Source organism: Notechis scutatus, chromosome 4 (genome assembly GCF_049901735.1).
Source record: "Notechis scutatus isolate UNSWTSFEM ecotype Mainland chromosome 4, rNotScu1.2, whole genome shotgun sequence".
NCBI lineage: Eukaryota > Metazoa > Chordata > Lepidosauria > Squamata > Elapidae > Notechis > Notechis scutatus.
In genome coordinates this window covers 2232524-2259274 of record NC_142012.1, presented here as the reverse complement: position 1 = coordinate 2259274, position 26751 = coordinate 2232524, and the positions used below count along the sequence as shown (strand labels likewise).

Below are 26751 nucleotides of genomic sequence, written 5' to 3'. Positions count from 1 at the left end.
AATTTGTCTTTGGTGCATAAGCTCTCAGTGTGCGTAAGAAAAAAATAAAATACACTCATCAAGAATCATAAAATGCAACAGTGATAGTCATAGGTTACTAATACGCAATCAAAGCATACTAGGAAAACAAATAAAACCATATAAATTGTAAAGATAAAAGCAACACGGTTATAGTCATAAGTGGGAAGAGATAGGTAACAGGAAGGATGAGAAGAAGAATTTGTAATGCAGTCTTGCTAAGCAATTTGACAGCATTGTGGGAGTTAGTTGTTTAGCAGAGTGATGGCGTGTGGGGGAAAAACTGTCCTTATAAATAATATAAATAAATAGAATTGACTAAGATGAGAGAAAATGACTTAGGAGGAATGAATAGAAGGTGAAACTCATCAAATCTGCAGATGATCCCCAAACTGGAAACACCCCAGAAGGCAAGATCAGGATCCCAAAGGATTTTGATAGGGACCTTATCCAATAAATTGAAATTGAAATTTTGATAGTAAGAACAATCAACGCATGGAACAGAAGTTGCCCTCGGAAGTTGTGGGAGCGCCATCACTTGAGACTTTCAAGAAGAGATTGGACTGCCATCTGTCAGAAATGATGTAGGGTCTCTCCTGCTTGGGCGGAGGGTTGGACTAGATGACCCACAAGGTCCCTTCCAACTCTGATTACCTGTTATCTGTTAACGTGGAGAAAAGCAAGGTTTTACACCTGGGCAGGTAAAAACCAAGGGCACAAGTATGGATTAGGCGAAACCTGGCTCAAAAACAGACTGTCAGGATTCCAGCAATTGCCCTAATTAAATCATAAGCCTCGTGCCAAGTTTCAAAAAAACTTCAAAAGATTTATTAGGAGCGACACAGTCGCTGTGAGGGGGACCTTGGAGTCTGAGTGGACGATCCCTTAAACGTGGTGGCAGCCGAAACAGCTAATACGATCCTTGGTTGTATAAACAAGAGGCATGGAATCCAAATCACGCGAAGGATTAGTACCGCTTGATGAAACCTTAGTAAGGCCTCACCTGGAATACAGGTGTGACCATTTTTTTTCACAGTAAGGACCATTGCAGCATGATCATGTGTGATCAAAATTCCAACCCTTGACAACTGACTCACGTTTATGACCATTGTGCCAACTCATCAAATATTTCTATGGTCTTTTTAGAGTTGCCAACAGAAAGGGAGGGGGGAAAGGGGTTTGAAAGAGCAGTGCAGCAGCTTGGAAACCGAAAGCGCATTCCATAAATAGTTTTTCAAAGATAGCGACTAGGTGACTGAAGTTTCTGCCGTGCAAAATTCTAACTGGAGAGCCCGATTGATGACTCTGGGCTATGGACGTGTCCCATTGGAGAATACGAATTAGGATACACCCAGGGGTTGGCGGGGGGGAAACCAGGGTTAAGGGTGACAATGAATTATGTGTCTCAGAGTCGGCTACACCCAGGCAGTGCCGGACATGTCAACTCCCAGTAAATCCTTTGGAAGTTTGGCTCAAGACTCATGATTTAAATTGGGGGTCACTGCTGGAATCCTGTATTGTGGTTAGCCGGCAGCAGGGGCCAGGACCATCAGGGAGTGGAGTGCTGCCTTCAGAGATTGTGGGGGCCAGCAGCAGCAATGAGGAGGTTCCCGAGGAGCCTGTGCCAAGTGCACGTGCGCGCAGGGCTGCTCACAGGAAAGAGCAGCTACAACAGCACGGGCGACTCGGGAATAAAGCTGCAAGGTGATGGTCCCTCCTTCAAGAAGATAAAAGCCAGCTGTGAATCGGACGTTCTTTGCAGGAAGCAAAGACATTTTGAAACTCAGCCTCGTGGACATTGCAGTATCTTAAGTTGGTATTTGAAGACTTGTGTTGTAAAATATTTCTTATCTGTGATTCTTGGTAGCCTCGCAGAGTTTTGGCGAGGCTCATGCTTATCAAAGTTAATTAGTTTGCAGCAGCCTTTTAACTGGGGATTTGTACGAATCGTTAAAAGATTTCTGTTCCCTTTGGTTTGTGTTTGTTCTCTTGGAAAAGGGTTTGGGTTAGAACATCCTGACAGCTGTGTCCTGGACCTACGTGATCCCCTTTTGCAACTTCCAGACAAACAAAGTTAATGGGGAAGCCAGATTTGCTTCACAACCGGATTACTAACTTGTCGTCGTCGGCGATCCACTTAACAACGGTGACAAGGAAGGTGGTAAAATGAGGCAAAGCTTGCTTAACAAATGTCTCGCTTAACATAAGGAAATGTTGGGGCTCCATTGGGGTCGAGGACCGCCGGTAGTTGAATTTGACAGGCACAATACCAGCAGTCCTCGACTTACGACCGTTCGTTTAGCGAAGTTGCAACATCGCCGAATAAAGTGACTTATGACTAGCACTTGATACATTTATAGCATCACAGCGTCCTGACAGTCGCATGATCTGAATCTCGGCACTTGGCAACTGGCACATACAGCAGTATCTCGGGAGCACGGGATCATTGAAAAGCCAAGCCATTGGTGGAATCTGGATTCACTTAACGACCAGAGCCAACTCTATTGAGGTATCTGGATTCACTTAACGACCAGAGTGATTCACTTAACAACCATGAGGGGGAAAAAAGGTTGTAAATTCCAGAGTGACTCGCTGAACAACCGCTTCGTCCGGCAACTCCATTGAGATCGTAACTCGAGGACATCTTGTACCTAATTGGGGGGAAATGCCCAGCCAATGGCGGAATCCGGATTCATTTAACAACTAGAGTGATTCACTTAACAACCATGAGGGGAAAAAAGTTTGTAAATTCCAGAGTGACTCGCTGAACAACCGTTCTCCTGGCACCTCAACTGAGGTCGTAAGTCAAGGACTTCCTGTACCAAACTGGGGGGGAATGCCCAGGTCGTGGTCGGAAGCCCTTCCTATTTTGCTTCTCTGTCCTATTTCACGACGTCCCGAGTCTCTTTTGGTTCAAACCGAACCAGGAACGAAAGCCGAGACGGGCCCTGCGCCAAAGCCAGAATTCTTTCGGCATCAAAAGCCGTCGGTTCCTGCCAGAAAAATCAGGCTTGGCTCCAGCCGGTTTTACAAAGTCTTCGGGTCTCACGGGAAGATAAAAAGAGCATTGTGACTTTCCCGTATTTGATGTCAGGCCCCAGAAACGAATAATCCTTTTTTTAAAAAAAAAATAACAATGAAAAGGTTTTCCTGCCTAGTTTTTTTTTCTCCTTGAAAAGGCTCCCTTTTATGCAGGTGGTCCTCAACTTACGACCACGATAATCTAAAAAATAAAAAAAAATAGGTTCACCTGCCCACATTATTCTCCTGAAAATAACCTCTTTTATGCAGGTGGTCCTCAACCTACGACCGTAATAATCTAAAAAAAGAAAAAATAGGTTCACCTGTCTACCTATTTCTCCTGAAAATAACCTCTTTTATTTAGTAGGTCCTCAGCTTATGATCACAATCACCAGGAGACGGTGAGTTCTAGTCCCGCCTTAGGCATGAAAGCCGGCTGGGTGACTTTGGGCCAATCACCAGGAGACGGGGAGTTCTAGTCCCGCCTTAGGCTTTGAAGCCAGCTTGGGTGACTTTGGGCCAATCACCAGGAGACGGGGAGTTCTAGTCCCGCCTTAGGCTTTGAAGCCAGCTTGGGTGACTTTGGGCCAATCACCAGGAGACGGGGAGTTCTAGTCCCGCCTTAGGCTTTGAAGCCAGCTTGGGTGACTTTGGGCCAATCACCAGGAGACGGGGAGTTCTAGTCCCGCTTTGTGCATGAAAACCAGTTGGGTGACTTTGGTCTGCAATTGCTCGCTTAGCAACATCAATGCTGGGATCAATTGTGGTCATAAGACAGGGACTAGCTGTACACAGTTTGTAATTTCAGGTTCTCTTCCTTTCTAAATGTCGCTCAGCCCCACCCCCCACCCCCAAAAAATTGCTGGTGCCAGAGCAGGAGGCGTGGGTGGTGGGAACTGGACTTCTTGCCCTTGAAAATCTTTATACCTAGTTAATGACAAATCGGCCTTGTGTTCCTGGCGTGGGAGCTCAAACCATTTCCGCTTGCCTTAGGCATGAGGGTAACTTGCACCTCAGCTGCGGTGTACTTTTCCTTCTCCTAAGCACCTGGGACTTGAAGCGCTGAATTCTGTTCCTGCCTAGTCCCTTTCTTTTGTCATTTATAAACTGTCTTGGTTGTTTATTTATTTGTACAAAATAACTCAAGGCACCTGACAGATCCAGCCCACCTTCTTCCTCCTATTTTCCTTGCGACAATAACCCTGTAAAGCCCTGTATTGACACCTATGAGGTGGGTGGGGTGGAGGATGAGGGACGAACCAAAATCACCCAACTGGCATTCATGCATAAGGCGGAACTAGAACTCCCGTCTCCTGGTGATTGGCCCAAAGCCATCCAACTGACATTCATGCCTAAGGCGGAACTAGAACTCCCGTCTCCTGGTGATTGGCCCAAAGCCATCCAACTGACATTCATGCATAAGGCGGAACTAGAGTCTCCTGGTGATTGGCCCAAAGCCATCCAACTGACATTCATGCATAAGGCGGAACTAGAACTCACCGTCTCCTGGTGATTGGCCCAAAGCCATCCAACTGACATTCATGCATAAGGCGGAACTAGAACTCCTATCTCCTGGCGATTGGCCCAAAGCCATCCAACTGACATTCATGCATAAGGCGGAACTAGAACTCACCGTCTCCTGGTGATTGGCCAAAGCCATCCAACTGACATTCATGCATAAGGCGGAACTAGAACTCCCGTCTCCTGGTGATTGGCCCAAAGCCATCCAACTGACATTCATGCATAAGGCGGAACTAGAACTCCCTGTCTCCTGGTGATTGGCCCAAAGCCATCCAACTGACATTCATGCATAAAATGAACTAGAACTCCCCGTCTCCTGGTGATTGGCCCAAAGCCATCCAACTGACATTCATGCATAAGGCGGAACTAGAACTCCCCGTCTCCTGGTGATTGGCCCAAAGCCATCCAACTGACATTCATGCATAAGGCGGAACTAGAACTCCCGTCTCCTGGCGATTGGCCCAAAGCCATCCAACTGACATTCATGCATAAGGCGGAACTAGAACTCACCGTCTCCTGGCGATTGGCCCAAAGCCATCCAACTGACATTCATGCATAAAGGCGGAACTAAAACTCACCGTCTCCTGGTGATTGGCCCAAAGCCATCCAACTGACATTCATGCATAAGGCGGAACTAGAACTCCCTGTCTCCTGGTGATTGGCCCAAAGCCATCCAACTGACATTCATGCATAAGGCGGAACTAGAACTCACCGTCTCCTGGTGATTGGCCCAAAGCCATCCAACTGACATTCATGCATAAGGCGGAACTAGAACTCACCGTCTCCTGGTGATTGGCCCAAAGCCATCCAACTGACATTCATGCATAAGGCGGAACTAAAACTCACCGTCTCCTGGTGATTGGCCCAAAGCCATCCAACTGACATTCATGCATAAGGCGGAACTAGAACTCCCCGTCTCCTGGTGATTGGCCCAAAGCCATCCAACTGACATTCATGCATAAGGCGGAACTAGAACTCACCGTCTCCTGGTGATTGGCCCAAAGCCATCCAACTGACATTCATGCATAAGGCGGAACTAAAACTCACCGTCTCCTGGCGATTGGCCCAAAGCCATCCAACTGACATTCATGCATAAGGCGGAACTAAAACTCACCGTCTCCTGGTGATTGGCCCAAAGCCATCCAACTGACATTCATGCATAAGGCGGAACTAGAACTCCCGTCTCCTGGTGATTGGCCCAAAGCCATCCAACTGACATTCATGCATAAGGCGGAACTAAAACTCACCGTCTCCTGGTGATTGGCCCAAAGCCATCCAACTGACATTCATGCATAAGGCGGAACTAGAACTCACCGTCTCTGGTGATTGGCCCAAAGCCATCCAACTGACATTCATGCATAAGGCGGAACTAAAACTCACCGTCTCCTGGTGATTGGCCCAAGCATCCAACTGACATTCATGCATAAAGGGAACTAAAATTATCCCGTCTCCTGGTGATTGGCCCAAAGCCATCCAACTGACATTCATGCATAGGCGGAACTAGAACTCACCGTCTCCTGGTGATTGGCCCAAAGCCATCCAACTGACATTCATGCATAAGGCGGAACTAAAACTCACCGTCTCCTGGTGATTGGCCCAAAGCCATCCAACTGACATTCATGCATAAGGCGGAACTAGAACTCACCGTCTCCTGGTGATTGGCCCAAAGCCATCCAACTGACATTCATGCATAAGGCGGAACTAAAACTCCCGTCTCCTGGTGATTGGCCCAAAGCCATCCAACTGACATTCATGCATAAGGCGGAACTAGAACTCCCCGTCTCCTGGTGATTGGCCCAAAGCCATCCAACTGACATTCATGCATAAGGCGGAACTAAAACTCCCCGTCTCCTGGTGATTGGCCCAAAGCCATCCAGCGGGCTTTCATGCATAAGGCGGAACTAGAACTCCCCGTCTCCTGGTGATTGGCCCAAAGCCATCCAACTGACATTCATGCATAAGGCGGAACTAGAACTCCCCGTCTCCTGGTGATTGGCCCAAAGCCATCCAACTGACATTCATGCATAAGGCGGAACTAAAACTCACCGTCTCCTGGTGATTGGCCCAAAGCCATCCAACTGACATTCATGCATAAGGCGGAACTAGAACTCCCGTCTCCTGGTGATTGGCCCAAAGCCATCCAACTGACATTCATGCATAAGGCGGAACTAGAACTCCCCGTCTCCTGGTGATTGGCCCAAAGCCATCCAACTGACTATTCATGCATAAGGCGGAACTAGAACTCCCCGTCTCCTGGTGATTGGCCCAAAGCCATCCAGCGACATTCATGCATAAGGCGGAACTAGAACTCCCGTCTCCTGGCGATTGGCCCAAAGCCATCCAACTGACATTCATGCATAGGCGGAACTAGAACTCCCGTCTCCTGGTGATTGGCCCAAAGCCATCCAACTGACATTCATGCATAAGGCGGAACTAGAACTCACCGTCTCCTGGTGATTGGCCCAAAGCCATCCAACTGACATTCATGCAAGGCGGAACTAGAACTCCCCGTCTCCTGGTGATTGGCCCAAAGCCATCCAACTGACATTCATGCATAAGGCGGAACTAGAACTCACCGTCTCCTGGTGATTGGCCCAAAGCCATCCAACTGACATTCATGCATAAGGCGGAACTAGAACTCACCGTCTCCTGGTGATTGGCCCAAAGCCATCCAACTGACATTCATGCATAAGGCGGAACTAGAACTCCCCGTCTCCTGGTGATTGGCCCAAAGCCATCCAACTGACATTCATGCATAAGGCGGAACTAGAACTCCCTGTCTCCTGGTGATTGGCCCAAAGCCATCCAACTGACATTCATGCATAAGGCGGAACTAGAACTCCCCGTCTCCTGGTGATTGGCCCAAAGCCATCCAACTGACATTCATGCATAAGGCGGAACTAAAACTCACCATCTCCTGGTGATTGGCCCAAAGTCATCCTATTATTATTGTTGTTGTTGTTATTATTTGCAATTTTTTTCCCCCCAGAGAAAAATTTCCAGAGGGAAAAAAACTGCAGACTACAGGAACGATTAGAGGTGACCCTGAGGACCAGCGGTGGTATTCAGCCAGTTCGGACCAATTCTACAGAACCGGTAGCAGAAACGTTGAGTAGTTCTGGAGAAGCGGCCAATCCCACCTCCGACTGGCCCCGCCAATCTCATCTCTTCTCTGCCTCCCATTGAGTCCCAGCTGATCGGCTGGGTCTCCTTTGGTTGTCCTGCACAGGAGAAGGGAGCTGGAAAGCAGGTTAGTGGGGTGGGGAGGGAAGGGGGATTTTGCAGTATATCCTTCCCCTGCCACGCCCACCAAGCCACACCCACCAAGCCACACCCACCAAGCCATGCCCACCAGGCCATGCCCACAGAACCTACCCCTGCTCTAAAAGGATGCAAATGACCAGCTGTCTGCAAGGAGTATCAATCCTTCCCTTCCCCTCCATCCAGTCAGAGCTGAAGAAGCTTCTGGGATGAGAAGAGAAACATCTTCAAAGAAAAACCCAGAAAGTCCAGGTGTCTCTTGAAAAAGCACCTGTGGGACAACTGAGGACACAGACAAACTTCCAAGTGGCCTCAATGACTGTCCAAAAAGGATGCAAATGACCAGCTGTTTGTAAGGAATATAAATCCTTCCATTCCTCACCATTCAGTCAGAGCTGAAGAAACTTCTGGAAGGAGAAGTGAAATGTTTTCAAAAGAAAAAACAAGAAAGTCCAGTTGCCTCCTAAAAAAGCACCTTTGGGACAACCAGAACCTGGATGACTGAGACTCTCTGTAGATATTTTACTCTCCTCTCCTCTCCTTTGTCTTCCTTTCCTTTCCTCTCCTCTCATTTCCTCTCCCCTCCTCTCTGTTTCTTTCCTTTCCCTTCTTTTTCCTTCCTTTCCTTTCCTCTTCTCTTCTCTCCTCTCCCTCCCTCAAAGGTGCTTTTTTTCAAGAGTCAACCGGACTTTCTGGTTTTTCTTTGAAGACGTTTTGCTTCTCATCCGAGAAGCTTCTTCCGCTCTGACTGGATGGTGAGGAATGGAAGGATTTATACTCCTTGCAGACAGCTGGTCATTTGCATTCTTTTAGGGAGTTGTTGAGGCAAAACGTCTTGAAAAGAAAAGAAAAAAAGAAAAAAGAAAAGAAATGAAAAGAAAGAAATGAAAAGAAACAAAAAAAATGAAAAGAAAAGAAATGAAAAAAATGAAAAGGAACAAAAAAAATGAAAATAAAAGAAATGAAAAGAAACAAAAAGAAAGAAAAGAAAAAAACAAAAAAATGAAAAAAGAAATGACAGAAAAAATGAAAAGAAATGAAAAGAAAAGAAAAGAAAGGCAAAACAAAAAACAAACAAAAAGGAAAGGAAAGGGAAAGGAAAGGAAAGGAAAGGAAAGGAAAGGAAAGGAGGAAAGGAAAGGAAAGGAAAGGAAAGGACAAAACAAAGAAAGGAAAAAGGAAAGGAAAGGAACAAACAAAGAAAGAACAGAAAGGGAAAGGAAAGGAAAGGAAAGGAAAGGAAAGGAAAGTCCAGTTGCCTCCTGAAAAAGCCCCTTTGGGACAAACAGGACCTGGAGGATGGAGAATTTCTGCAGACTTTTTCCTGCAAACTGCACAGAGTCACCGTGAGTGAAAAGGGCAGCCATAACCATTTTCTCAATAACTAATAAATAAATAAAACACCTTTTTCTTCCTCAAGTGGCTTTCCTTCTGTTTTGTGCGCATCACCAGCAAAGCGCTGATGCAATTGTTGATCGTCTTCTCTCAGCTCTCCTTTGGGATCCAAGTCAACACTCCGCCCTCCGAACCGAAGTCCCTAATCGGTGACTTCATTCCGCGGCTCTGGGGCCAAATCCGTTACAAGCCGAGCCCTCAAGCAGCTCAGCTCAAGCCAACTTCAAGGCCTGCAATCTGTGAACACCACGATGTAACTTTCTAAAGAACTGCTGCTGCGGCACCGAAGAGCACAGATAATGCTCTAGAATTGTCCGGGTTCTAGATTCCTGCCCCCTTCAAAGCAAACATTCAACAGAGGGCCGGCAATCATATTATTTGTACAATATTGCTTTTGTTACAGTTGTTTTGACCCTCCTACTCGATTAAATCCTCTATCATATCACATTCTAGGTCTACTCATCCTGATTGCTAGGTGGTTTTCTTGCAGACGTTTCATGACCCAGTTAAGTAACATCATCAGTGCTGCAAAAGAGGAGGAGGAGGAGGAGGAGGAGGAGGAGGAGGAGGAGGAGGAGGAGGAGGAGGAGGAAACGACTATGGGGTCCTTGGTGCTCTCTGAGCTTGGTGGTTTTCTTGTGGATGTTTCAAGACCCACTTAGGTAACATCATCAGTGCTGTAGTAATAGTAGAGCAATCAGTAACATCACTAGCACTGATGATGTTACCTAGGTGGGTCTTGAAACGTCTGCCAGAAAACCACCAAGCTTAGAGAGCAAGAGACCCCACAGTGCCTCCCTCCTCCTCCTCCTCCTCCTCCCAAGCCCCACTCCCTTCTAGCACTGATGATATTACCTAGGTGGGTCATGAAACGTCTGCCAGAAAACCACCAAGCTCAGAGAGCAACACAGCTAAAGTTCCATACTTAGGTAATTCCCTAATTAAGTAATTCCCTAAATCAAGGAACTACCAAGAAAAAAAACAACCCACAGCCCCGCCAGCATTAGCAAGGCAAACCACTTGTACTTTGAGAGCAAACCCCATTCCCTTCTAGCATTGATGATGTTACCTGGTTGGGTCATGAAATGTCTGCAAGAAAACCACCAAGCTCAGAGAGCACCAAGGACCCCACAGTCCTCCTCTTTCTCCTCCTCCTCCTCCTCTCCTTCTTCTCCTTCTTCTTCCTCCTCCTCCTGCTGCTCCTACGCCTCTCCACAAATATTACCCCCTTCTAACACTGATGAAGTTACCTAGTTGGGTCATGAAACGTCTGCAAGAAAACAACCAAGCTCAGAGAGCACCAAGGACACTGCAATTTCATTCTTCTCCCTCCCCCTCCTCCTTTCTAGCACTGATGGTGTTACCTAGTTGGGTCATGAAACGTCTGCCAGAAAACCACCGAGCTCAGAGAACACCAAGGACCCCACAGTTCAACCCTCAACTACAAATAATTCTCTTCAAGAATTACATTACAAGAATTACATATATTCACTCATTTATTGGGGGCCTATCTCTTTTCCTCCATTGCCACTACATTCTTCCTCCCTCCTTCCTTCTCTTCCCTTAATTTGATCCACAACAAAACCCTCCGAAGGAAGTCAACTGCAAATATCACAACTGGTCCACAATCAACGAGTGAACTCAGTGACCAACCCTGGACTTGAACTCAGAACAGAAAGGACAAATTTCACAGAAAACCCTTATCAGGCTGCTTACCATAACAGAAAACTCTTTTCTCTAACTTTCCATATTAGAGAACGTGTTATGTAATCTAATATTTGTTTCAAGTTTGGGAAAGTTTATAACTATTTGTAGACCTGTTATGTAAACACATGAGATACTTTTGATGTTTGTTAGCATTCAGACAGGATGGGTTTTTTTACACTGAATATTAATATGAATGATATATTTATTATTTTTATACACTTTTTTATTAGTACCAGGTGACAGTCAGCTTGATTCTTCTTTTTTTTCTTTATTTTGTATTCTAACTTTGGCAAAAAATAATAATTAAAACCCCTTTTCTCATTTAAGCTGCCTCTGCTTTGCAAAACCGCCGAGAGTTTCTAGAAATAAACCCACTGAAGACAAGCCACGATTGTCCAAACTCACATCAAACCAGAATAAAGACTCAGCCTCTGGTCCTTATTAAAAAAAAAAAAAAACCAGCTGAAATTCTTCTGCAGGCCAGAGCTGTTGTTCAAAAACAAAGAGTTGCTCAATGCATATGCAGAGTGCCAGCCATGCTGATTGCCACCTTCCCAAATGCATTCCAAATGCCTGAGAGCCATTTTTAAACAACGACCCACAATTGCAAAAGGAAAAAAATTATTCTGGTTTTTTTTCCTACCACAAATTTGTCCCTCCAGAGTTTATTTTCTCCAAAGATAGAAAGTCAAGGCTGGCTTTAAGAACCCAAATAAAAGTTATTTTTAAGCTCCGCTCGGCATGCCGCTCCAACGGGAACATGCAATTATTGTTTATTTCAAGATAATTCGCCTGCTGCCTTCATAGTTGGCATTCTTGGCTTGCGTTCACCCAGAACCTTTGCCCGTACTTAAGTAAATATACACCCTTTGATTCAATTAATCAGGATTTTTCCGCTGCAAACCCCCACCCCCACCCCCCTAAAATCACAAACTCACCCCAAGAGATGAATGCAGAAAAACTCACTTAAGTCCAAACAGAGTGGGCTGATCTTTGGCTGAACAGGTTGTGTGAATGCAACCCAAACTTTGATCCCTGGGCTCACATATGGGTTGCAATTCCAGGCAAGGCTCAGCAAAACAATCCGAGAAATTTAACCAGGCAACATTGGGGGGGGTGGGTGGAGGAAGACTCCCCAAAATCCAAGCAGGAGGAGGGGCTTAAACCCCCCATCTCCTCCCCAAGTTCTTTGAAAGCCCCCTGCTCCTCAAATCAGTTTTCAAAGAGACTTGCCTGCTTGTAAAAGCCTGTTGAGAAAGTTCTCTGTGCAAGAACGAATGCAAAGAACGACACACAAAAACGTTTCGGAAACGAAACCTACTTTTTCTCCAGACCCTTACCTGGAAGATGTCCCAGGGAGAGTTTCCTTCACATAATTCCACCAGAAACTCGGGTTTAAGGGGTTTCCTCGCCTCGTAGGCACTCTGGAGAAAGAGAAAAAGGGAAAAGCAGAGGCTAATACTTGGGAGTAAGTCCGTGCATCACCTGTTCGCTCAACTGAAGCAGGACTGAGCCTTGTTCCTGCCGATGGCTGAAGCCAACCAGGAAGTCCTCAAGCTCACAAACGGCCAGATTCGTTAACTCTTCTCTGGCAAGCTGGCAAATTTTCAAAAAAAATAAGCCAGACAGGAAAAGGGACTCCGATTGGGACACCGCCAAAGAATTCGGAGGTACCGCAAAGAGCTGATAATCCTTTGGGCCGTTTGCAGATTTTATAACCACAATACAGGGTGCAAAATTTCCCCTGTTAAGTGATTGATGTTTCATTAGAATATTTTGGACATGGGATGCAACACCAGGAGAACTCACCGTCTCCTAGTGACTGGCCCAAAATCACCTAGCCAGCTTTCAAGGCAGGACTAGAACTCACCGTCTCCTGGTGATTGGCCCATAGTCACCCAGCTACCTTTAAAGCCTAAGGCAGAACTAGAACTCACCGTCATCTAGTGATTAGCCCAAAGTCACCCAGCCAACTCTCATGCCTAAAGCGGAACTAGAACTCACCATCTCCTGGTGATTGGCCCAAAGTCACCCAGCTGCCTTTAAAGCCTAAGGCAGAACTAGAACTCTCAGTCTCCTGGTGATTTGTCCAAAAGTCATCCAGCTGGCTTTCATGGCTAAGGCAGGACTAGAACTCACTGTCTCCTAGTGATTGGCCCAAAGTCACCCAGCCATCTTTCATGCTTAAGGCGGTACTAGAACTCACTGTCTCCTGGTGATTGGCCCAAAGTCACCCAGCCGGCTTTCATGCCTAAGGCGGGACTAGAACTCTCAGTCTCCTGGTGATTGGCCCAAAGTCACCCAGCTGCCTTTAAAGCCTAAGTCAGGACTAGAACTCACCGTCTCCTGGTGATTGGCTCGAAATCACCCATCCAGCTTTCGTGCTTAAGGTGGGATTAGAACTCAGACCCTCCTGGGTGATTGGCCCAAAGTCACCCACCTGGTTTTCCTACTTAAAAGGCAAAACTAGAACTCACCATCTCTAGCCTGGTGCCTCAATCCCTAAACCTCTGGACTTTCACTCTCTCTTTTTTTTTCCTGCTGCATCCTCACAACTTTGTTTTCAAATCAACCCTTGTGGTAAACCCAGGTCATCCTTTTTTACCTAGTTCAGTTTCAAAACAAGGCTTTCTCTTTCTTGCAGCCGACAAAGCTCAGCTCTTTTACCTGGGCACAATCCGACATACTTTATGCTTGGCCACTGTTTTATTTTATTTTATATTTATTTTATTTTGTCAAGCAATTATAAGATAACAGGTATAAGTGTAAACATAGTTATGGATACATGAAATGGATACATAAAAGAAAAATAATGTAAAAATGTAGGCTAGCACACACAGACGCACACACACCTCTCCAGTCCTGTAGCCACTGTCCCCCAGATCACAGGACGATCAGGTTGTTTTTCGAACCAACCTTTTCCTTGTACTCACCTGTCAACCTTCAAGGTAGACCTTACCTACCCAACCACAATCACGCCGGCTAATCCTGCTCTGGCTTATAAGGTTACAGTAATAGAATCCCTGCAGGTCTGAATGCACTTCCGGCCTCCCCCTTTCTACCTGCGTGGGAACTAGGGAGGGTTTTTTTTTCTGAGGCGCTTTCTCAGGTTACGGTTCTGGCCCGGACTCAGTTTTTCATTTTTCTTTTTTTTAAATCTGAGCGTGGTCTTGGTTGCAACTTTTCCTCCTGTTTCTCAAGGGCGTTTCCTTCCGCCCATCAGACCACCAGATCTCTGGGTCGATCCAGAGATCCTCCTTCTCCTCTCCTCTCTCCTTTTCCTTCCCCTCCACAAACCCCACTCCCTTCTAGCACTGATGATGTTCCCTAGTTGGGTAATGAAACGTCTGCAAGAAAACTACCAAGCTCAGAGAGCACCAAGGACCCCACAATCATTTTCTTCCTCCTCCTCCTCCTCCTCCTCCTCCTCCTCCTCCTCCTCCTCCTCCTCCTCTCCACAATCCCCACTTCCTTCTAGCACTGATGATGTTACCTAGTTGGGTAATGAAATGTCTGCACAAAAACAGCCAATCTCAGAGAGCACCAAGGACGCTAAAGTTGTCATTGTCATCCTCCTCCTCCTCCTCTTCTTCCCCATAAACCCCACTCCCTTCTAGCACTGATGAGGTTACCCAGTTGGGTCATGAAACGTCTGCAGGAAAAGCACCAAGCTCAGAGAGCACTAAGGACCTCACTGCCCTCCTCCTCCTCCCAACAAACCCTACTTCCTTCTAGCATTGATGTTACCTAGTTGGGTCATGAAACGTCTGCAAGAAAACCACCAAGCTCAGAGAGCACCAAGGACCCCACAATCATTTTCTTCCTCCTCCTCTTTCTCCTCCTCCTCCTCCTCTCCACAATCCCCACTTCCTTCTAGCACTGATGAGGTTACCTAGTTGGGTCATGAAATGTCTGCCCCAAAACAGCCAATCTCAGAGAGCACCAAGGACCCTAAAGTCGCCATTGTCATCATTCTCCTCCTCCTCCCTTTCTCCACAAACCCACTCCCTTCTAGCACTCATGAGGTTACCTAGTTGGGTCATGAAACGTCTGCAAGAAAACTACTAAGCTCAGAAAGCACCAAGGACCCCGCAGTCATTTTCCTCCTCCTCCTTCTCCTCCTCCTCCTCCTCCTCTCCACAATCCCCACTCTCTTCTAGCACTGATGTGGTTACCTCCTTGGGTCATGAAACGTCTGCAAGAAAACTACCAAGTTGAGAGAGCACCAAGAATTCCTTGTGTGGTGCAGGAAATTTGGGGGCCTTAACAAATGTGTCACTTAACAACAGAAACACTGGTCATAAGCGGAGGACTACCTTGCATATGCAGAGATACATTTTTGGGACTGTGAGCTGCCCAGAATTACCCTGTGGTACGATGGGCAGCCAATGCATGTTATAAACACATTTTATTCATACACGCCGTGACTCTTTATGCAAGAGACGAAAAGGGCAGCTGACAACATGGCCTTGCAATGACCTACCCAGTCTCTTCTAATAATTGATATATGGCTGTGTTCGTCAGTTGATTCACGGGGCCATTAAATTAATCAATGTGTTCCCCTCCATGCTTAAAAAGCCACACGAGTTGGAACGCTGGGGAAAGAGGAGGGAAATGGAGGCGCATTAAAGGATTTCTCAGATGCGTGGAGCGCATGTGTCCTAGCAGCTGCTTGGAGGCCGACTGAGGCCTCTGCTGACGAGAAGTCACTGCGAAGAGAGTCTGGAAGAAAAAAAAGACTTATGACCACCTTCCACACTTACGACCATAAGAATGTAGTTTTTAAATGTGAATGAAACTGATATATTTTCTTTTTTCTTTAATTGCTTTTTAAGGATTATTTTTAATTTATACATGGATAAGAACACAAAGACTATCGTTAAAATGCATTATGAGGATCCTAGTGAAAAGACTAATATCAGTTTTCTATAATTAACTGAATAGATCGATATATTTGAAATAATAAATGACTTAGAAAGTAATTGAGGGAAAAGAATGTCATGCAGAATCTTGCTTAAAATATATATATGCACATGTGACATATAGTAGTTAAGAGATTGTTGTTATTAAACTAGAATGTGGTAATTATATAGTGATCATATTATAAATTTTGATTATGGATTAAAGGGGAATAAATTGAGGGGTGTATAAGATAAAAGGGTGGCATGCTCTAATTGGTAATTAAAGGGGGAAAATTTTGGTATTAATAGATTTAAGTTAAAATTTACTGAATAATGAAACAAAAGTATGTGATAAAATTACAAATATGACAGATAAAAGTATAAAGGAATAATGAATTTAGAATAAAAAAATATGAATGTTAGACTATGAAACAAAGTATATTTAAAGAAAGAGGAATTAAGTTAAGATATAAATTGAACATGGATTTAATAAGTGTAAAGAAAATAAGAATATTGGAGAAAATTTATTGTCAAATGGAAGTAGATAAAGAATTGAATGTGAAAGATAAACATATACTAAGGTCATGTTTGTGTTGAAGTGTAAAAACCTGGAACCACATTGGTCACGGAAAGAGATGTTTCTAAAATGTACAAATAAAAAATTGATTGCAAAAAAAAAAATATTTATGACGCTTGGCAACTGACTCACAGTTATGACAGTTGCAAGCCAAGCCCATGGACGGGGAAGGCAGATTCACTTAAGAACCGTGTGACTAACGAACAACTGATGGGGTTGGGGCAAGAAAAATGGGGCAAAATTCATTTAACGACGGTCTCACATCACAACAGAAATTCTGGGCTGAATTGTGTCCGCAAGTTGAGGATTACCTGTGTGGTTTTGCTCAAAAACAGGGCTTGCAGGAGTACATGAACACCACACAAGGTTGCCTTTTAATGTATGTGAACCCCTAGAAAAATACCTGTGTCAAGAGTGATGGGTTTACAAGTATATATTTAAGGCCCAAGAAAGGCAGAGGCTGTTATTAGCATTTTATAATGCCATTTGTCATATTAAAATAAATAATTAAAATAGAGTCCCCGGGAGTCAGCAGGTATATCAATTTAATAAATTGCTGTTATTACTATTATTGAAGCCTGTTTTGCATCCCGTTTAAAGAACAGCGGGCCCAATATAATCCCTTGCAGTCTGGCTTCTAAATGGGAATATTTAGAATATTTTGTCTACAAATATTGCAAATTAGTAGATACATTAAAAGGGGGAAAAAATCAGAAACCCAACTGTTCTTTTTTACTTTCCCTTTTATTTTTTCCCCCCCCTTTCTGGTGTTTTAATTCTTGTTAACTTTGCCTCATTTCTTTTTTTTTTTTTTTCCTTCCTTTCATCGGCATGTACAAAGACAGACAGATGCTAGGAAACAAAACAATGGAGACGTTGGTGTACAATAATCAAGGTTAAGATTGAAATCTTTATTGCATCGCAAATATTTGGATGGGAATCACAGCTGCCCGTTCTACTCTCCTTTGGATGAAAAAGGCAAATCCTTTCATACTTGTAATGTTGACAACCTAAATTGTAACGGATGCTGCAACAGTCGTTAAGTGTGAAAAGCCATCACTTTTTTTCCAGCGATGTTGTAACTTCGAACGGTCACTATATGAACTCAAAGACTCTCTGTACATGACAGTTACAGTAGGCAGTCCAATAATAATAATAATGATAAAAACAACGAAGAAAAAAAGCTACGCTTTTAGACACATACACAGATGGTCCTCACTCAACAACCTCAGTCGAGACTGGAATTGCGACCACAGTCTAAATCAGTGATGGCGAACCTTTTCGGAACCGAGTGCCCAAACTGGAACCTGTGTGCATGTGCCAGAGTGTCAGAAACCCAAAGACCAGCTGGCCGATGCGCGCATGCCTGTTTTTTGGCTGTTTCTGGCCCTTTGGGGGGGCGTTTTTCAGGCCATTTTTGGGCTGTTTTTCAGGCCATTTCAGGCTGTTTTGGGGGCATTTTCAGGCTGTTTTCTGGGCCTTTTTAGGCCATTTGGGGGCCATTTTCAAACAGTTTTTTGGGCTGTTTTCAGGCTGTTTTTGGACCATTTTCAGGCAGTTTTGGAGGCCATTTTCAGGCTGTTTTCTGGGCTGTTTTCCAAGCCATTTCAGGCCGTTTTTGGCCCAAAAAACAGCCTGAAAGCACCTTGAAAAAGCCCTGGCGGACGGCCTGAAAAAGGCCTGAAACAGGTCCGAAAAAGGCCGTTTCCCAGGCTGTTTTCTGGTGCTCCAGCACCCCGAAGACCAGCCGGCGCACATGTGCATGCCAGAAACCAGACGAGCAGCTGGCAATGGTGCGCGTGCCCCAGAGAGGGCTCTCTGGCACGTGTGCCATAGGTTCTCCATCACGGGTCTAAATGAAGCAGTCATTTGAGGGGAAAGCATCACGTGACCACACTTATGATGGCCGCCGTGTCTCCAGGTCACGTGAAGTCCCCTTTTGCGGCCTTCTGACCAGCAAAGTCAATGGGGAAGCCAGATGGTTCACTTAACGACCGGATTATTAACTAAACAAAACTGTGGGGGGGGGGTCTACCTAACCAGGGTGGCAAGAAAGGTTGTTAAAACGAGGCAAAGCTCAAATGAACCACTGTTTCACTTAGCAACAGAAGCGTTAGGCTGCACTGTGGTCATAAGTTCGAGGACTACCTGTAATAAAAACCGCTCGGCCTCAGACAAGGGTGCCAAGCTCTGTGCGGTTGTGTGTGTGTGTGTTCCTCATCTCTGCCCCTGCCAACACACTTACAACATGCCCAGCCAGTCTGGAAATAAAACACAAGCGCTCGGAACCCAGCTAAAAGAGGATTTATTTCCTGGATTTTTCCTGAACGCAACCCTGCAGATTTGAGTTGCTCTCGCTCTTTTAAGAAAAAGAAAATAAAAGCTGCCACTAAAATGCACGTACACACTCCCCAAAGCACTGGGATTAGATGCCGAGCTACACAAAATACCCCTCTCTGGATTTGTCCTGCAGCCATGCCATCCACCAGACCAGACCACGATTGGGGGCGGGGGGAATATCTAAAAATAAATAATAATAATAAGATTCAGCAGAATAAGCCATTTTATTTCTCTCCTCTCCTGCTAGCTAGACAGTCAGGAAAAAAAATTATGTCTCTCCTGACATCGGTGCAAGCTCATGTTAAGTGTTCCAGTGCAGGAAGTTAACACCCGCCCCTCACCTAAAAATGAAATATTCTAGGAAATATTAAAAAGGCAGAATATTTCCCCTAAAAAAGAGTAAAGTAGAAACTCAGAGAGGCAGAAGTTCACCCCCCACCTTCATTAATAAGTGGGCCATTAAGGCCAGGGCCAGCCTAGTCTACATAACAAAGATCTACTCCACGTAGAGCTATAATAGGAATTGCCCAAAGCCCTTTCATGACATCATCATCCAGCAAGGCTCAACCAAGCCTGGGACTCAGGACAGCCTATAGAGTTGCCCCTGCACGGCCCCATGGGAGTCTGACAACCAATCAGAATACAGGCTCCAATTCAAATCCCAGCAGAGGGTATCAAACCCAGGCGCTCTCAGCATCTCAGTCCTCTTTCTTGACCTTCTCTTCTCCCCTTGAAGCATGTGACCATCCTTTTCACTTTGGAGCTTCAAAGCCATGTGGTCCTGCTGTCCGCCCATTAAACCTTCCAAACCGCCTCCATGTTTCCAGTGTCTTTTCCCCCCCACTTGGAACTGAACCCAGAAGGATATTTCTTCCAACAGGAGATTTTAAAAAACAACATTTTCTGAGGGAGGGGGAAAATAAGACCAATTTCCAATCAACCCAGAGAGGCACAAGAACTGACTTTTAAAACATTCGCCAGGGACGAAAAAAATTTAATTAAACAAATCCCAAATTACTGGCGTGCAGGAGAGACCCACCTGCATTCCAGCTAAAAGGGATTTAAAAAGTTGTTGGTTTTTTTGCAAGGGGATAGGATCAAAGACCAGGGAGAAAAGCAAAAGACTTGCCAAAAACAAAAAAAACCCAAAAGGATACTTTTTAAATGTATTTATTTATTTAGCTTACTGGCATATCTTAACAGGGATTTGCATATTAATGTTTCATCTCAATTAAAAACAGTAAAATACAAACTTTCAAAAAAATACCAGTGTCTTAGGCCATCTAACTGTCTCAAAAAGCACAGTGAAAAAAAATCAGATACTAGACCGGTATGTGTATGTGTGTGTGTGTGTGTGTGTGTGTGTGTGTGTGTAAGTATGCATGTATGTACGAAACTATGTGGTCGGGCTTAGTTTTTGGGGAGGAAAATAAGAGGGGGGGAATTCTGCCTCTGCCTACCAGCCTCCATCGGTATTCATCTGGCTAGCATCCTGTCAGTGTGTGAGAGACTGAAGGGGTGAAAGAGTATTTGCTGTGTGAGCAAGGAGACAGCAAGGAGCCTGGGCAGGGCTTAGCTCAACTGTTGTGTACTAAAGCTGCTTGGTGCTGCTGTGAAACTGAAACTGAGACTCCTCTCCTCTGCTTGCTGTTTGCATTTGGAAGAGACTTCTTCAGGGGTGGGATTCAAATTTTTTAACAACAGGTTCTGTGGGTGTGGCTTAGGTGGTGGGCGTGGCTTGGTGGTCATGTGACTGGGTGGGCATGGCTTAGGTGGTCATGTTACTGGCTGGGCGTGGCCAACTCAACATCACTCACATCGAGGCACGCATCTCCTTGCCTGGACTCTCATGTGACTGTGGGGATAGTTCAACAGTTGTAAGTGTGAAAAATGGTCATAAGTTACTTTTTTCAGTGCCATTGTAACTTGGAATGGTCACTCCACACAAGCAAAGTACCAGCAAAGGAGGGAAAAATAACTCCAGAGAAGTTCCTGAGACAGGAAGTCCAGTCCTGCCAAGAATGTAATGAGGGTTAACGGAGAGGCAGTTTCTGTAAGCAACACCAGAATGTTTCCTTCCTGCCTTCCTTACAGGATTAGCTCAGTAATTTCTTCTAACAACCGGTTCTCCGAACTGCTTAGAAGGTTAACAACCGGTTCTAGCGAATAGGTGCGAACTGGGAGAATCCCACCCTTGGACTTCTTTCCAGGTGGGGAGGGGGAGTAGATCTCCTTAGCATTAGAGCATGTTAATAATAATAACAATAACAATAATGATATAGAAAATGCTCTAAATGCTCTGATGGTCTTTTGGAAAAAATCCTTTCTTAGTGAGCCCCTAGAAGCCAAGAGGAACATAGATGCCTAATTTCAAGTTTGTAGGCTTTGCGGTTCTGGAGATTTTATGATGATGCGTGAGGGGTTTTCGCTTTTTATATATATATATATATATATATATATATATATATATATATATATATATATATATATATATATATATATATATGTATGTATGTATATGTATATGTATGTATATGATGTATGTATGTATATGTATGTATGTATATGTATATGTATATGTATATGGTATTCAGCTTTGTTAGGGTATTTTCCCACGTCATTACAGTTGTGCTTTTAAAGTTGTAGCAACGTTTCGGCAGCATCTCATCTGCCATCATCGTATTGATATACAGAATACAGAATCAATACAGAAGCCTGATGATGTCAGATGAGATTCTGCCGAAACGTTGCTACAACTTTAAAAGCACAACTACAATGACGTGGGAAAATACCCAACAAAGCTGAATGCCATACATGTAAGTACCATGAAAACTTAAGAAAACATATCTCTATCTCTATCTCTATCTCTATCTATCTATCTATCTCTATGTATCTCTCTAATCTGTCTCTATCTATCTATCTATCTATCTATCTATCTATCTATCTATCTATCTATCTATCTATCTATCTATATCTATCTATCTATCTATCTATCTATCTATCTATCTATCTATCTATCTATCTATCTATAACTATCGGTCTATGTATCTCTATCTATCTATCTATCTATCTATCTATCTATCTATCTATCTATCTATCTATCTATCTATCTATCTATCTATCTATCTATCACACACACACACACACACACACACGATCAGGGGGAAAAGGACTGGACTTTATTTCCGAAAGAGGCTACAATATTTAAAAAGTGACCGGTCTATATTTAAATCAGGGGTGTCCAACCTTGGCAACTTTAAGACTTGTGGACTTCAACTCCCAGAATTCCTCAGCCAGCAATGCTGGCTGAGGAATTCTGGGAGTTGAAGTCCACAAGTCTTAAAGTTGCCAAGGTTGGACACCCCTGATCTAAATAAAGTCCAGTCCTTCTTCCCCCTCCACCTCCATCGTTCTATATCCTGCCTCCACCTGCATTCCCAATGACAAGCAGAGGGTGCTTTTTTTTTATCCTAAGCCCAGATAGGTTTGCAAATGTCTGTCTGTCTGTCTGTCTGTCTGTCTGTCTATCTAGGATTAAAATCCTTTGCCTCTCTCTGCTCTCTTTTCCCATCTCTCTGCATCATTACTCAGCCCCCAAAAGGGTGGCGTGATCAGCCAGCCTCCCCACACAGGATGACATAATCGGAGCCGCCGCCGGCTGCTCTCCAAAATCCAGGCCCCCCCCCTCCCTCCCCCCCTCCCGCTCCATCCTCTCCCGGACGCCGGACGGTCCCCGCCTTTACGACCTCCTCCTCCGTCCCCAAATCAAACCCATTTTTTAAAAAATTGATTTCTAAAAATCCAAACTAAACCCAAACCTCCCTTGCACCCGACACGCATCCTTCTTCTTCACAAACACACCCACCCTTACCCAGCACATACACTCTTCCTTCCTTTTCCCCCCCCCACCCCCAATCCCCACAACGCCTTCTCTCCACGGGACCTGGACACGCGTCTGCTGCACACCCGGGGGAGACGCAAACAGGCACGCGCCTCGTCCGTGCAACCTTTTTTTTTTTTTTTTGCACGGGGACGGAGCAAACGTGTTGGTTTTTTTTGCAGGCGATGCCTATTTATTTGCAACGGAGCGCACAACACTCCTCTTCCGACGCATGCACGCACACACACACACACACACACGAGCATCCTTCCTCCCCACCCGCGAGGTAGCTTCTTCTCCTCCCAGGTGGGTGTGCTTTGCACGCACGTACACACACACACACACACAGGCGCGCGCACGGAGGAGCCGCGGATGTTCACGCAGCAGCCACGGGGCGGGGGGGCAGGTTGCAAAAGCCCCCACACCCCCCCAGCGGAGCTTTCCCTCTTCCACGCCCCGCTCCCACCCTTGCCCCAAATCCCCTCCGGCCGGGGTGCAAAGGGAGGGAAGGGGGAACCCCGGGGATTCCCTCCCCACCCACCCACCCTCCTCCTCCTCCTCCTCCAGCGCGCTTTGCCCTCCTTACTCTTTGCAAGCTCAGGTGCTCGGGCGCTTTTTTTTGCTTTTGCTTTTTGCAATCCAAAGGCGGCTGGGATAGGATCGCGTGTCTGGGGTGGGGGTTCCTCAACCCCGAGCCCAGCCCAGGCAGACCCGCCTCCGGCTCTCGGAGCGATCCGGACGGCCCGCGCAAGCCGGCGAGGAGGAAAGCGAGCGCCGCGACCGGCGGGCTGGCATGGCAAAAGCCCGAGAGTCGAGCCGAACCGCGTCCCCTCGCCGACACGCGTCTTTCGCTCCCTTTTCTTGCGGCAAACGGCGGCCACGCCCCCCCTCCCGGCCGGCTCCGGCCTCAGCCTATCAGCGGGCAGGATCGAGGAGGAGGGTGGATCGCCGGCTTTCTAACTCTTCCCCCCGCCCCCTCCCGCAGAGCGATGCCCCCGGGGCTGCGAGTGGCTTCGGGTCCGGTGGTCCCCACGTGCACCACGCGGGAAGGGAGCGTAACGTGGGAATGCAAAGGGGAGGGGTGCTTGCGCCGGAGGAGAAGCCCCCACGTGCTGCTTGGTTGGGTGGTGCGTATCGGGGGCTGGTCCCCTACCGGAAAGCGAAAGGCAGGGTTGTCGTGTGAAAGGGGCTGACGTTCGCGCTGGCGTGTTGGGCCTGCATCGGCTTGGGCGGACAGCCTGCCCTGCACGTGTGCAGGTATATATATGCCTGCGGTTGTGTGCGCGCGTCGTTGCGTGGATGCGTGGAGACACCCTGCCTAGCTATGTATCTATTATAGACAGGTAGACAGATGATACACAGAGGATAGAATAGGTTGGATGGATGGACAGACGGGCCCAGATAAGAGGATAGAGTAGAGAGTAGACCGATAAATACAGAACTGGTAGATCATAGAAAGAGACAGACAGATAGACAGATTATCCAGACAGATGGTAGGGTGGTAGGTAGGTAGATACGTGGGTGGATGGATAGATAAGACGGTATATAGATGGATAGGCAGGTCGGTAGGTAGACAGAGATAGAAATAGATAGATAGATAGATAGATAGATAGATAGATAGATAGATAGATAGATAGATAGATAGATAGATAGATAGATAGATAGATGATAGATGATAGATAGATAGATAGAACAGTAGATAGATGGATAGGTAGGTAGGTAGGTAGATAGGATGGTAAATGGATGCATGGATAGGATGGTATATAGATGGATAGGTAGGTCGGTAGGTAGAGATAGAAGGTAGGTAGGTAGGTAGGACAGTAGATAGATGGAAAGGTAGGTAGGTAGATAGGACAGTGGATGGATGGATGGATAGATAGATGGATAGATAAATAGATAGAACAGTAGATAGATGGATAGGTAGGTGGGTAGGTAGATAAGACGATGGATGGATGGATAGGTAGGTCAGTAGATAGAGATAGAAATAGATAGATAGATAGATAGATAGATAGATAGATAGATAGATAGATAGATAGATAGATAGATAGATAGATAGATAGATAGATAGATAGATAGATAGATAGGACAGTAGATAGATGGATAGGTAGGTAGGTAGATAGGATGGTAAATGGATGCATGGATAGGATGGTATATAGATGGATAGGTAGGTCGGTAGGTAGAGATAGAAGGTAGGTAGGTAGGACAGTGGATGGATGGATGGATGGATGGATGGATAGATAAATAGATAGATGGATAGTAGATAGATGGATAGATGGATAGGTAGGTGGGTAGGTAGATAAGACGGTAGATGGATGGATGGATAGGTAGGTCAGTAGATAGAGATAGAAATAGGTAGGTAGGTAGATAGATAGATAGATAGATAGATAGATAGATAGATAGATAGATAGATAGATAGATAGATAGATAGATAGAACAGTAGATAGATGGATAGGTAGGATGGATGGTGGATGGATGGATGGATGGATGGATGGATGGATAGGTAGGTCAGTAGATAGAGATAGATGGATGGATGGATGGATGGATAGATAGATAGATAGATAGATAGATAGATAGATAGATAGATAGATAGATAGATAGATAGATAGATAGATAGATAGATAGATAGATAGATAGATATGGATAGAACAGTAGATAGATGGATAGGTAGGTGGGTAGGTAGATAGGACGGTGGATGGATGGATAGGTAGGTCAGTAGATAGAGATAGAAACAGGTAGATAGGTAGGTAGGTAGATAGGACGGTAGATGGATGGATTGGATGGACGGTAGATGGATGGATTGGATTGGATGGAAAGGACGATTGATGGATGGATGGATGGATAGATAGGACGATGAATGGATAGGTAGATGAATAGATGAGAGAATCAAAGAGTAGATTGTAGAAAGAAAGAAAAAGAAAGAAAGAAAAGAAAGAAAGAAAGAAAGAAATGGATGGAGGATAGATATTATGGAAAGAAAGATAGATAGTGATATTCCCACTTGATTGATGGTGTCTGTGTATAAGTCTTCAAGGGCAGCCCCGTGGAGAGTGAATTGCAGTAATCTAATCCAGGAACACCAAGGGTGCAAGCAATCGCCCTGAGTGGCCCCTGTTCAAGGCAAAAGTGATGCAGAGCTGGTCAAAAGTCCTCCAAGCTACCGTCGCTCATCTGCCTGGTGGCAGCAACTAACCAACTTTGGCTAACATCGGTGACCCATCTAACCTTGGCATCGGTGGGCTGAGGAATCCACCGGCTCCTCCATCTTGCTTGGATTGAATCTGAGCCTCTCCTGAATTTCCATCTCCTGGGGAGGAACTCTTGGGGGCAGGGGGGACAGGGCAGGTCATCTTCCAGCTAATAAAGTAATGAATTTTACAAGGGTCCCACACAGACCCCCCCTCCCATTTGCCCCCTTGCACCCACCTTTGTTGCAGGAATTGGGTGTGTCTTGTAGTTTAAGGAAAAGACAAAGTAGGGACGGCATGGTAACTCTTCCAACTTTGGAGGGGCTATCACAGAGAGTGGGGCGGGCATCCACCTATTCTACAAACCCCCTGAAGACAGGACAAGAAGCAACGGATGGAGACTCATCAAGGAGAAAAGCAACCTAGAACTAAGGAATAATTTCTTGACAGTGAGAACAATTAAACCGGTGGAACAGCTTGCCACCAGAAGTTGTGGGTGCTTCCTCACGGGAGGTTTTCAAGAAGAGACTGGACAGCCATTCATCTGGACGGCTATTGGTTCTCCTGCTTGAGGAAGGGGCTGGATTAGAAGACCTCCAAGGTCGCATCCAGCTCTGCGGTTCTGTACTTTTGCCATTCCTGCACTGGCTTTTTCCATCTCCCACGGATATTATGCTGCTATAGAGACAGGGCTGAAATAAACTCCAACTTGCTAAGCACACAAGTGAAAGTCATTATACAACGGCAATGCTGCCGGTGCATCACACGTCTTTTTTTCAACCGGGGCAGGAATACTTGGCACGATTTTTATGTTAGTAAGGTAAGAGGTAGGCAGAAGTCAGGATCCTGAAGGTAGAGAAGGGTTTGAAAGAAGAAGAATTACGAGAAGAAGGACCTGGGCATCTTATCATTTTCTTGCAGATGTTGTGTTACCGAACTGGGTAA

The 26751-nt window shown here is 45.5% G+C and overlaps 1 protein-coding gene and 1 pseudogene across 3 annotated transcripts in view; both read right to left on the bottom strand.

Moving 5' to 3' along the window:
* LZTS3 (leucine zipper tumor suppressor family member 3) overlaps positions 1-23232 on the bottom strand; it is a 35771-nt gene extending 12539 nt beyond the window's left edge. For 2 of the 3 annotated variants that reach the window (XM_087962668.1, XM_087962666.1), the window contains exon 1: positions 12264-12454. The gene's annotated coding sequence lies outside the window, so the exon portion shown is untranslated. Of the gene's footprint in view, positions 1-12263; positions 12455-23207 lie in introns of those variants that run through there. The other variant, XM_087962669.1, reaches the window with a different exon arrangement.
* Positions 8617-25261, bottom strand: LOC148130628 (uncharacterized; annotated as a pseudogene).
* Positions 25262-26751: the final 1490 nt, after the last annotated feature.